Genomic DNA, 14,246 nt, shown 5'->3' with positions numbered 1-14,246 from the left:
CTATAAAATTATCCGCAAGGTAGGTCAAGTAGCTTATGAATTGGACTTGCCTTCAGAACTTGAATTAGTTCATCCAATTTTTCATGTCTCAATGCTTCGCAAGTGTGTTGGGGATCCTACGAGGATTGTGCAAATAGATGACGTTCAAGTGACAGAAAAGCTAAACTATGAAGAAGTACCTATTGCCATCTTAGACAGGCAAGTACGAAGACTTCGAAACAAGGACGTGGCTTAAGTTAAAGTCTTATGGCGGAATAACAATCGAGAAGAGATGACTTGGGAAGTGGAAGAGAAGATGAAATCCACATATCCGCACTTATTTCAGCCTCCGGAAGAGACTTATGATGAGACATCGAGATTATGAGGTATGTATGTCTTTCATTTATGCATATGGGTCGTGTGTGGCCAATTTATATTGCTATTGTGTTGTGGCCCTGTGAGGCAATGTTATTATGGGTTGTTGTGACAGGATGGTAGTGCCATATTACAGGGGAGACTCTGGAGAAATTTTTATAGAATCCCCGATGACTTAACATTCGAGGACGAATGTTCCCAAGGGGGAGAGAATGTTCCACCTGGAAAATTTTTCGTTAGCGTACAGTGAATAGACTAATGAAGGACATGACGTGCGCGATGTTTTGATAAGAAAGGAATAGCCTTTAATGGTCCTAATTAAGATTTCCAAAGACATTTAAGGTAAAGAAAGAAGTTGTTAAGGAAAGCGAGTCACATGTTGTGTGTCGGGCAAGAATTACGAGTATCGAGTTAATGAAGTTCTAATGATGTTTTGGGAAAGAGTTATAACGTCCCTTAGATTGATGTTGAAGTGTTAAACAAGTGTTAAGAAGGTTCCATAAGGATTGGAGATCAAACGAGACGACGGGAACAACTTTGGAGAAACTGTGGATTACACGGACCGTGTAACCTTATACGGACCGTGGAAGGGTCCGTATAACTCCCGACGGAGAGATGGTGACCGGGCGGGGTTGAACCACGGACTTATTTGGTTCCATGGACCATACAATGTTCCACGGACCGTGTAAGTGTCCGTGGAAGTCCGACGAGCTGAATAAGTTTTGATTATATAAGTATGTTCCCACTACATTTATTTCATTTTTCACACTTCTTCATCTTTCTCAAGACCTCTAGAAGGTTCCATATACTTCATCCATAAGAATTTCAAGGAAATTGATGATCAACTTCATCAAACCAACACAAATCAAGAGTGTGAAGCACATTAAAGTCATCTAAGTCAAGAAATTCCAAGAGAAGTGAATTAGGGTTTTTGGTGTAAGAAGGGAATCTCCACTCAAGGCTTATTATTCCAATATCTAAGGTAAGTTTCATGGTATTTTCATATTTTTTGAGGTATTGAAAAGTTGAAATACTTGGATTATAGAAGAATATAAAAAATGGGTCATAAATGTGGGAATAGCGTTATTGTTAAGAAGTAGTTTGGAATGAATCATGAATATGGATATGTTGTGATTGTAAGTAGATTATGAATGACATTTAGAACATGGAATGAGCATTGTATGTGAAAGAACACGATAAAGAACTTTGTTCATGGTTATGGAGAATTTGAAATGAAATTGTAAAATGTGGGCAATGCAATTGAATGATGATTGTTGTTTATGATATTGTGATGGTTGTTATAAATGTTTGGGAGTTGATATGGAATATGGAGTGAGTCGTATATACAAAGAAAATGCTGCCCAATTTTCTCTAGCTTTAGAAAACATGTTCTTATAATTGTTTAGCTAATATCGATACGAATCCTCTTGAAGGTAGAACGTGTGCATTAAAGGAGAACGAGCAAGCGATAGAATAATTGAACGACAAAGGTATGTGAGGCTAGTCCTTTCTTTCTAAGGCATGAATCTTATGGCATGATTTTCCTCCTTCTTCATGAATTCCCTATCTTCAAGAAAACTAAGAGTCTATGACTATGAATAGCTATATGAGATAAGAGATATATTATGTGTACGATGATGATGAGCTTAAGCTTAAAAGATTCTAAAGACTATGATATGATGATCTATAAGCTAATAATTCCGGTTATGATTCTCTCATGTTGTTCATTGTATACACTCACCTTATATGCTAATTCCTTCAAGGTGAGGAAGAATATTTATGAATGCTCCATAATGGAATCGGGGGTTCATGACCTTACGTCACCTCGATAAGATACAGTTGTCCATGAGTTCCTATTCATGTATTATGATGAGTATATTATGATGAGCGTATTATGATGAGAATACTATGATGAGTACATGATGACGATATTACACCGCGCCTATATGGCCGGGCAGTCATCGCCAAGGCGGGCAACATATACACCATAGCCAAATGGCATGGGTAGACACCACTAGTGGGCGGCATGAGATGGTACCCCGGACGCGGGAGGCCTGGACGCAGGCTAATGCTAATTATTATCACACCGTACCTATATGGTCGGGCAGCTTATACATATATGCATACATGTTACGATGATGATTATGACAGTAAGTCAGTATGCATAATTTTTATGATTCACAGTCAGTTACAGATTGCTCCTCATTTGATGCCTCTTCATTTCATTGATGTATCATTATTGTTTATGCCTTACATACTCAGTACAATGTTCGTACTGACATCCGTTTTCTTTGGACGCTGTGTTCATGACCACAGGTAGACAGGGAGGTGATCCAGTTTCGTAGGAGGTATTAGCGGATATGAGAGCACTCCTTTTTTCGGAGGTGCCATTGATTATTCTTTTGGTATATATGCATACGTATATTTTGGGCATGACGGGGTCCTGTCCCGTCCATATATCTAGTACTCTAGTAGAGGCTCGTAGATACGTAGTGTGGGGGTAGTATGGTCTCACAAGTTTCTCATATGTATATGCATGTATTTAATTATTATTTTGATAGCCTAAAGGGCTTATGTCGATAAAGTAAATATGTTTCAAATGAAAGTCGTTTTCTATGATTATGAGCATAAGAAGTATAAATGGAAACAGATGAGTAATAGAATGAGTGGTGCTCGGTGGTTAGCCCCGGGTGCCCGTCATGACCCTAGTCGGGTCGTGACATCTCTTACACCTTCACTAGATATTACTAATTTATCCTTGCTCAGTTTTTCTCCTTAACTATGAGCACCATCTACTTCCCCTTTAGCATTGGTGACTGAGGCATCAAAACCCTTGGTTGAGTCGCAATTTCCAGGGAGGGGAGGGTGGCGGATATTGGACTTTGAGGTGTGATGGTAGATCAACAGTGTTTGTTGGATCGACGGTAGGAAAGTTAATCAGCAGAGGAGGAAATGGATAATTGTGGATTATGGAGATATGGATGGTGTAGTTTAGGTTATTTGTGTTAAGAGATCATACCGGTGAGAATATACATTCATCATTAGAGAAGGAGTCAGACATTTTGGTTTGGGTTTTTTGGTGAAGAAAGGGACCAGGTTGTACTACGTGTTTCATGGCCTGAACATATAAGTAATTACAATGAATGAGATATATACCTGAGTGTGAATGAATATTCATATGCAGTTTCTCATTTCAAGCCAATAGATATGATAAAAAATTCCTTTAGACATTATGAGATCATGAAACTATCACAGTATAGGGCATACAAACTAAGGTATAAGATTGAGTAGAATATTATTCAATTTAAGAACTTATTTAATTTGAAGCAATTATTCTAGCCAATCATTGAGGGATACTTATGCAATCTTAATCATCCCCAATTCTAACCTATTTCTTTCAAAGTGATCTCTTCCTAACGCTTTTGTAAAGAAGTCTGCAATTTGCTTTTCAATGGTGCATAACTTAATTGAAATAAACCTTTTTCAACATTATCTCTCAAAAAGTGATGTCTTATATCAATATGTTTAGTTCTCTTATGCTGAACAAGACTTTATGCAATATTAATAGCACTAGTGTTATCACAGAAAATGGGAATACAATCAATTTTCATACCAAAGTATTTTGATTGTTTCTTGATCCATTGGAATTGAGCATAGCAAGAAGCAACAGCCACATATTCTGCCTCAGCAGTAGACAACTCTATATAATTTTGCTTCTTGGTCGCCCAGGAGACCAAACATAATCCAAGAAAGTGTGCCATACCTCTAGTGCTTTTTCTATCCATTAGATACCCTGCACTGTCAACATCAGCATATCCAACTAGGTTGAAGCTGCTGCCTTGTAGGTACTATAGTCCTAACTCACTTGTTTCTTTCAAGTATCTCAGGATTCTTTTCACAGCTTTTAGGTGGGATTCTTTAAGGTTTGATTGAAATCTTGCAAAAAGTCCCACACTAAATACTATGTCAGGTCTGCTAGAACTGAGATATAAGAAATAAACCAGTTATACCTCTATACAGTTCTTGCTCAACAGTTAGAGTAGGTTCATCTACATCAAGTTTTGTAGCAGTAGCAATGGGAGTGTCAATTGCTTTTTCATCTTCCATTTTGAATCTTTCGAGCAGAGAGTGTCAATTGCTTTTGTATCTTCCATTTTGAACCTTTCGAGCAGTTCTTTGACATACTTTCACTGATACATCATTGTGTCAGTTGAGATTTGCTTAATGGCAGTCCTAAGAAGAAATTCAGTTCTCCCATCTTGCTCATCTCAAATTCATTCCCATACAAATTCTTTGGATAGAGACTTTCTTTGTCACACCCTGATTTTTATTAGGGTGTGATGGGCACCCGACCCCACATTCGGAGCCGAGCGAACCCACTGACTCTTATTACATACATGAACTTCCGGACTATTAATCAGACAAAAATGACAAATACAACAAATGTTCTGGAAATATCCGAGTAGTGTACAAACCGACAGAATATGTAATAATCATATGAAAATTTTGGCATAATACAGAATAACATGGCGGCTGGTGGAGCCGCCTACAGAACTGACATCCCGAACCCACACACTGTCTGCAAAGTCTCTATCAGATAATCAGAACACATAATATGCATAAACTGACTCGGCAGCCCTCCAGGAGCAAATGGAGTCGGCCAACGCCAGCCTGGAACATCTCCTACAAAGCACATACTCATGCAGGTGTACACACGCGCGCAAACGCGACCCCCCGAAGAACGGGGGTCGGTCACAGAAATGTGCGGGTATGTAAAGCATAAAGACCAACAAACAAAAATCGTAACTGAACAGAATCATACTAAACGGAACCATAACTGAACAGAGGGTACAGAACATAAATGCAATGGCCGGAGGATCGATAACTTACTCACAAATCGAAGCAAATGCATAACGAAAAACATGCCATAGCGGTGCCCGTCATGGGACTCGGCGAACGGCAAGCCGGTCGCCCCTGACGCTGGCGCCACAACAAATCATATCAAATCAGAAATGCGCGCATATCATAGCATATCAGATGGCCATATCATATCATATCATATCAGAGTGTGTACATGGCACATCATACTCCACAACCCATGTACATATATACCTGCCCCCTCACACCGAGGCACGGCGAACAATGCAGTGGAATACGCGTGATAACATATCCTGGCCCGGGCTCAGTGAAGGAAGCATTGAGGCGTCCACGAGTGGAGTAGTGAGAAACTTATGCAATATAAAACATACAGCACATACAGAGATCAGACGGAATAATCAAATGACATATCATGAAAAAGGGATCCGGGAAGAGGCATAGCACATACCTTTTTAAGGCTGCGAGAGTCTTATCAAAATAGAATCTTAAGAATCGTTTGTGTATATCAAAACGTAAAACATATACAGAGACTCTATAGCCTAGCTCAGATGGCGGAACTTATAGCGAACATTTGGCAATAATCAGAACATAAGTCTTTCAGACATCAGAATGATTTGTGTCAAAAATAGTCTTTCTGAGGTAGTTTCAAATCCCAAAGTAGGTCATAAAACTCAATAAAATACTTATAGCAGCTATTCGTTAAAACTTAGAAAAGTAGTCAAAAGTTTTCCGTAGTTTCATATTCAAAGGTGGCTTTAGTAGGTTGTTAAGAAAGATTCGGACAAAGTGGGCCCACCTCAACCAAATGAGGTGGCATATGTAAATCACGTAGGTTAAACTTCATAACGTCGCTTACAAGGATATTAAGATGATCGGATTGCGTTTGTACAGGTTCTAGAGGCTTAAACAATTTTTCTAACTATTTGCACAACATTCAATTCAATTTCTTGAATGAAAAAGGGGCGTTTTTGAACGTGGATTCCGAGGGAGTAGAGTTGTCCCCGAGGTCCAACTTCAAGCCTAGAACATCTAAGACATGCCAAGAAAAAGAATAGGAGAGCTTTACATACCTTACGGATGACTTGCGCTCGCTTAAACTCAAGTCCCGTTTCGTCGAAAATGCAAATGGTCACCTTTACCGAGTTACTATTCATGAGGCTTGAAAATTCCAACTTTGGTTTAGTATTTGCCTACCGAAATTTCGTGACATCTCCCCTATAAATATGACATCCCCGCCAATTTCAATCAACAACAACCCGAGAATGAAACTCGGCCAAAATAACAACAACTATACCAACAACAGTGTAAACAACCAATCCAAACGCATTCCAACATAAGTAGTCTTTCTTACTACCTAGTATGTCAACTTCCAATCCAATAGCGCACATTCGAACCAATATCATCGTTTACATATTCATTCACTAAATTAAGATCATTCAAACATAAACTAAGAGCATCTCACGCTACATATCCAATATTCAACAATTTCATCAATTCCTATATTCCATCCAAAATTCTCTTATATGAAACAAAACCATCCCAACACATTTTCTACTTACTACTTCATCACTAACAACCATAATTCACACTTTGACAACTTCATTATCTTAATACCATAAAATTACACTAACGTGCCTTATTTCTCTACATTCCATTTTCATGCAAACTTAACCCATATAACCTTCATTTACATTATAAAAATCACAACAACACAATTGGCATATTAAACAAAGCAAATCCATCATTGATTCTTCACTATAGTTCCCACGGCCAACATGCAAATTGCCACATTCGTCCAATTTTCGTTCAACTTTCATTTCCAATACAATTGCCATAATGACCACACTATAATACAACATAAACTTCAACTCACTTCATCGATACATGGACTCATACACACGGCCACACATATACACCTACCAATACTATGCAAACTTCCATAATTTCATGAATTCTATGCATTCCTACGTTCTACGACATCAACAAAGCCTTTATAACATATGAAAGAGGATTGAATCATACCTTTTTCTTCCAACTTCTTCATTTCACCAAATTGCCCAAACGACGAAACGGACGACTTATCTTCCGAAATAATTATACCACGTTGTAGAGGACCCTTGAATTAGTAGGAATACAACAAGAAAATAATTTTTAGAAGCAAAATTTGAAGGGACAAAAATAGGGGACCATGGCCGAATGCCATGGTTGTTGTTCTCCTTCTTCTTTCTTTCTTCTTTTCTCACTTTTTCTTGAACTTTCTTGAATATTCATTTGGCCCCCTTATTTTTCTTTATATTATCAAATTTAACTTTCATGGGCTTAGCCCATTTTTCTTTCTTTTTTTCACCCCATGGCCGGTTGGGCCTCTCCTTGGGCTAGGCTTGTTTGTTTTTTTTTTTGTTAATTTCTCCAAGCCCAATTATTAGTCCATATTTTTGGTGATTCATGAAACCATTTTTCGACATTCCAATTTTGCCCTCCGTCTTTTCCGATATTTCCACATCTAATTTTTTTTGTGTAACCAACTCATGAACCAAACAAGATCAATTCATTACATTGTCCTTAACTTGTCGCAATTATCCCAAGTTATCCGAACGCGAAAAATGCGGGGCATAACATTCTTGTTTCACCAAAAATGATATCATCCACATAGACCTGCACAATTAACAAGTTATTTCCTTTTACCTTAAAAAATAGTGTATTATCAATGTTACCTCTTGTGTCACCATATGCCAGGAGAAACTTGGAAAACCTCTCATACCAAGCTCTTGGAGCTTATTTAAGCCCTTAGGGAGCCTTATCAAGCTTGTAAACATGATCAGAATGTCCAGCATCTTCAAATCCCGAGGGTTGTTTGACATATGCTTCCTCTTTAAAGTATCCAATTAAGAATGCACTTTTCATATCCAGTTGATAGAGTGTAACTCCATGTGAGCTGCAAAGGCTATTCATGAGTAGGGTAGGTCCTCTCATGCGTCTTCATCCGCCTCGAAGCATAAGCTATCACCTTTACTTTCTGCATCAACACACACCCAAGGCCCACTCCATAATCATCACAATAAACCGTAAAGCTCTCTCCCTTGATAAATAAGGTCAAGGTCGGAGCGGTAGTCAACAAAGTCTTGAGATTTTGAAAGCTCGTGTCACACTCATCGAACCAATAAAATGGCACCTCCTCTTGAGTCAATTTGGTTAACGAGGATGCAATGGATGAAACCCCTCTACAAAACACTGATAATAACTCACAAGACCCATAAAACTTCGAACCTCAGTGACTGAAGCATGTCTAATCCAATTACGAACCACCTCAATCTTCTTACGATCTACCATAATACCCTCTTTTGTCACCACATGACCCAAAAATTCCACTAAACTAAGAGAAAGCTCGTACTTTGAAAACTTGGCATAAAGTTTATTCTCTTTCAGAACCCGAAGCATGATCCTCAAATGCTGCTCATGCTTTTCTCTAATACGAGAGTAAATCAAGATATCATCAATGAAGATAATTAAAAAGGAATCCAATTAGGGTTTGACACCCTATTAATCAAATCCACAAAGGCTGTGGGGAATTAGTCAACCCAAATGACATCACCAAAAACTCATAAAGTCTATAATGCATCATAAAGCGGTCTTAGGAACATCCTCCACTCTAATATTCAATTGGTGATAATCGGATCTCAAGCCAATCTTAGAAAAGACAGAAGCACCCTGACGCTGATCGAACAAGTCATCAATACGAGGAATCGAATACTTATTCTTAATAGTCACCTTGCTCAACCGTTGATAATTAGTACACATCACCTTGCTTAACTGTTGATAATTAATACACATATGCATGGATCCATCCTTCTTCTTCACAAACAATAGGGGAGCAACCCAAGATTAAACACTAGGCCGAATGAACCCTTTGCTCAACAAGTCTTTCAATTGCTCTTTTAACTCCTTCAACTCGGCCAGTGCCATCTAATATGGTGGGATAGAAATGGGATAAGTACCCTGCTCCATATCAATATAGAAGTCAATATCACAATTGGATGGAACTCCTGGAAGATTCGTCGGAAACACTTCTGGAAACTCTCTCACTATCGGTACTGACTCTAATGAAGGAGTCTTCAAACTAGTATCTCGAGCATACTCCAAGTAGGAGAGCCTTCTCCACCATCCTTTGAGTCTTAAGAAATGATATAACCCTCTTCAGTTACTGGCTAAGAGCACTCTTCCACTACACTCTAGGAATACACGACATGAAAGTAACGGTCTTAGCATGAAAATCCAAGGTTGCGTGATATGGAGATAGCCAATCCATCCCAAGAATAGCGTCAAAATCTACCATATCCAAGACTTTAAAATATACTTGGGTACCGTATCCCATCAAGGTAACTACACAACACCTATACACTTAGTCTACCACTATAGAATCCCTAACAGGTGAGACATATGAATAGGCAAGTCGGGAGAATCACACATCATATCCAAGCTCGAACAAAGCTAGGTAGACACATAAAAATAGGTAGAGTTTAGATCAAATAGTACCATGACGGAATGATGGCAAACCGAAAGAATACTTGTGATAACTACATCGGAGGCCTCTACCTCAGGTTTGCCCGAAAAAGTATAAAAATGAGCATGATCACCCAAAGTCTAAGTACCTCCATGGCTAGTACCTCCGCCGGGCTAAAGTACCACCTCCTGCTGCTTGAGAACCACCTCTAGCTGTATGAGAACCACCTCTAGTCGGTTGTACAGCTATCTTAGGCACAAGATTCTGGGAACTCTGATGCTGACAACCATGCCTAAGTCTGTGACAATCCCTCTTGAAATACCCAAGATCTCCAAACTAAAAACATTCTTTGGCAATTGTGGCTTTCTTAGAAGAAGAACTAGCACCCGAAAGTCCACCGCGACTGGATGCTCTGTAAGAACTCTAGGACAACTATCATGAGCCATAAGAAGTATGAATGACTATCCTCTCTCAGATACTGGCATGGCTGCAACAACTGGCCTGATAATCGGATGGTGATGACCTCCACTAAAGTGTCCTCTACCTCTAGATAAGGTACCCACATAAGTGCCAAAATGGGGCTTCTTGATCACACGCTTCTCATAGTCCTCATACTTAATAAATTCAACCTTATCAAGAAGAATCATCAAAGCATGGCGAGATAAAGCGTGAAACTGGGTCTCATACTCTGTCACAAACTTATTCCCTTTGCTTAACCCCTCAAACTGAGTCCTCCTCCTCTCTCTCACACTGCGAGATACGAACTTCCCCAAGAATGTCTGAGTGAACGAAGCCCAAGTGAAAGGAGGGGACCCTGATAGTCTAGGCTTAACAAACGACCTCCATCACTGCTTGACAGGGCCAACTATCTGAAAAGTGATATAGTCCACACTACGAGACTCTACTAATCTGAGGTTATGCAACCTCTCATAACAACTGATAGAAAACTCATACACATCATCCTCGAGGTCTCCATCATACTTGGGAGGAACCATTTTCCTAAAATGCTTAAACATCTTCTGCTCTTCCACAGACATCGTGGGCTGAGAGGCTAGGGTAAAACAAAGCTAGGCACTGGCATACCCATGAATCGGGAAGCCACAGCAGGTGCTAGCCTAGCCCCTGGAATATTAAATGTAGGAGCAGTCATAAGATTAGGAGTCTATCTTCCAACCCTAGTTTATGAGCCACCAGAAGTAGCCAGTAAAATACCCGCCTGAGCCACACTCTAAAGGAAACCCAACATACGAACCAAAGTGTCCTGAAGCATAGGCGTAATAATGAAATCCAGAGGTGTATGTCCTGGTCCAACCTTCTCAGCATGAACTAGCTCATCCTCATCAATCACCTCTTTCACAGGAGTTGCGACTCTAGTACTGCCCTGAGGTGCAACTTGTGCTCGGCCTCGGGCTGGTGCCGCTAATCGAAAGTTACCTCTGCCTCGCCCCTTACCCCTGCTTGGAATAGTAGTACTAGCAACGGGCACAGGTGCAGGTGCAGGTGTGGGCTCCTGCTCTTCAGCCGCGGTGGCTCGAGTCCTCATGTTCATCTGTGAGAGAGAGTGAAACAAGAAGTTCAATATTCGATGAAGTTAAGAATGCATAATAAGGATGAAAGAAGTGAAGTTTCCTAAATAACCTGTAGCCTCTTGAAGATAGGTACGGACGTCATCGTACTAATCCGCAAGACCCTACTAGACACCGTTTATGTAATTATGAGACCATTAAACTTAGGGCTCTGATACTAAACTTTTCACGATCCAAATTCCCCAATTTTATCTAACTCGCGAAACACAAGTAAATAGCAAAAATATAAAGAACAACCATAATAAGTGTCATAATAGGTCTAATAGAAATAAGATAAGGACAATAAGTAATCTAAGTCAATACATCTCCTTGAAATCCGAAACTCACAATACATGAGCGACTAATCCGAATACAAGTCTAGAAAATACTACATAGAACTGTCCAAAGTGAAGAAAGACAGAAAGTAAATAGGAGAGTGAAGTCCGGTGCTGTGGGACCCTCATTAGCTCACTCGAGACTCCAAAAGTGCTCCAAAGCTCTACGAACTATGTCCTTCGCTCATCTCCAGATCCATTCATGCATGCAAAATATGCAGTAAGTGTAGAGTGAGTATGGGAAGCACATGTACCCAGCGTCATTGTTGACCGACCCAAAACTATAGTGATGACGAGGGTTGGTACTTCCGATACTCCTCTTTTTGCTTAGTCTCAAATTCACAATTGAATAGGCATATAATAAGTAGATAAGAGTCTCATATCACAATCGAATCATAGAGTTCATTCCTTTCTAAAATAATCGTGAAGGTTCACTTTTCCATCGTTTTAAGTCAAGAGTAAATGTAAAGATCCCATCTTTATATCAATTAGGTCAAGTATGAGCATAAAGATTCCATCTTTATACCCTTTAACGCACATATTGCATGAAATCAAGTAAAACAAATATAAGTAGTATGAGATATAAAAAATACATGCAATGCAAGTGAATGGTATGCAATGCATGCACGAATATACACATGCTCCTGCAGTAGGTTTCACGTGACCCATGGGGGACATATGAGGTCCATATACCCACCAGGAATACTAGATCTCTCAGATAACATTGACTCTCAGCCGTTTGGCTAAATCATCACCATTAGTCTGTCCATGTACCATATCTAATAGCTGGCCTCCCAGGCCCCTGTCTTGTATTTCATCAATCAAATTCCAATAATATTATGAAAGTATGAATGGATATACGTACACCATGCAAATGCACAATATCAATTATATATGTAATTTTCATAGTTTAGATGAGATGTGGAGAAACGAACAAAAGTCAAGTCAATAGTCACAAGTATTCGATAATAGTGGCCAACATAGCCCAAATAAGTAGCAATCATACAAACCTAAATGGATTTATCCACCATTCTTCATGGCCCAAAGGCTAAACACATAATCCCGGTCACTTAACATATTTAATTCATGTTTTAGTTACCTATACAGTTACATCAATACCCGTACAAGTGCTCATCAACTCATGAGTACGGGACCCCCAATTCTACATTGTGAATTATAATTACAATAACCAACACATAACACTACAAAAAAAAAAAAAAAAAAAAAAAAACTGGTTTTAGCGACGGATTTTAGCGACACAATTAATTCCGTCTCTAGGTAACGACGGATTACCTACAGAATTACAGTTTTGTCGCCAAAAAAAGGAAAAAAGAAATGATATCTAAATTAACGACGAAATAGCGACGGATTTTTAAATGCATCGCTATATTTTGGCTCGAAAATTACGCGCCTTTATTTTAGCTACTAAAATTACGACAAACCATGGGCGGCAAAATTTATTACAGATTAGCGACGTATTTAGCGACGGATGTTTTCCGTCGGTAAGTAATATGTATGTTTCACCATACTTTAATACCAGTTGCTACAGATATTTCCGTCGTTATCTTTTAAAATGGTAAATTTTCAAGTTAATTTTTAGCGACAGAATATATCCGTCGGTAAATAAAATTTTGTTTTATTTTTATAAACGAAATAAAATGAAATGGCCTCTAAACGCACTAACACCTCAAACCCACCAGAATTTTCTCTTCCAACCCACCATCTTCAAGGTATTTTTCTCTCTCTTGAAAATATACTTTGCTCTTCAAACCCACCGGAAAATTGCTTTTCAAACTCACCGGAAAATTCGCCGCCATTCTCATACTCTCCTCGTTTATTTCTCATTTACCATGGTGATTTACTTTTTATTTCTCTCTCTCTTTCTTGCTTTTCTATATCGATTAAAAAAGTTTGAATTCTCGTAAATATCATCGATCTTCCATTTTTTCTTTGAATTTTTCATCATGCTCAGCTCAGCTAGCCACCTTTTCTAGTGGGTAAATGATATAAACATTTTCCCTTCTTAAAGGGTAGAAACGTATAGATAAAAAATTGAGGGTTTGGGTATTATGAAAGGCGGCACATATATACACATACACTGGAGAGAGAGGCAATGAATGAATATCAGTAGAAATATTGTGGTCGCTTAGCTCAGTAATAACAAAAACCCTAAAAACCGCCGCTTAGCAGTAGCAGTTGTTTCATCAAAGAGAGGGCTCTCTCTGAGCCCTTTTTCTCTCTTCTAAGGGGTTTTGAGTTGAATTTCGAATTGTCTGTTTCTTTCTCTGAATAAATTGTGGGTCTATTTTTTTTTTTTTTTTTGTTGAAAATCATCCGTCTTTTGTTTGAGTTGAAATTCGGTTAATTTCTGTGTACTTTGTTTTTCTTGTACGAATTATAGTTGAATAAATTGTGGGTCTTGTTTATTTTCCTGTTTTTGTTGAAAATCAACAAGTTTGATCACGGTCTTTGTGATTTGGGGAACTTATTGCTTAGTTTGAATTTTGTATATGACATTTTTAACAATGTTTATGCTGTTAAAGAACATAAATTTTGGTTTTGTTGCCACCTTGTATGTGTCAGTGTGTTGGAAGGAGGAGAAATTTTGCAATT

This window comes from Lycium ferocissimum, chromosome 2 (assembly GCF_029784015.1).
Source record: "Lycium ferocissimum isolate CSIRO_LF1 chromosome 2, AGI_CSIRO_Lferr_CH_V1, whole genome shotgun sequence".
NCBI classification, from domain to species: domain Eukaryota; kingdom Viridiplantae; phylum Streptophyta; class Magnoliopsida; order Solanales; family Solanaceae; genus Lycium; species Lycium ferocissimum.
Note: the sequence above shows the minus strand (reverse complement) of the source record.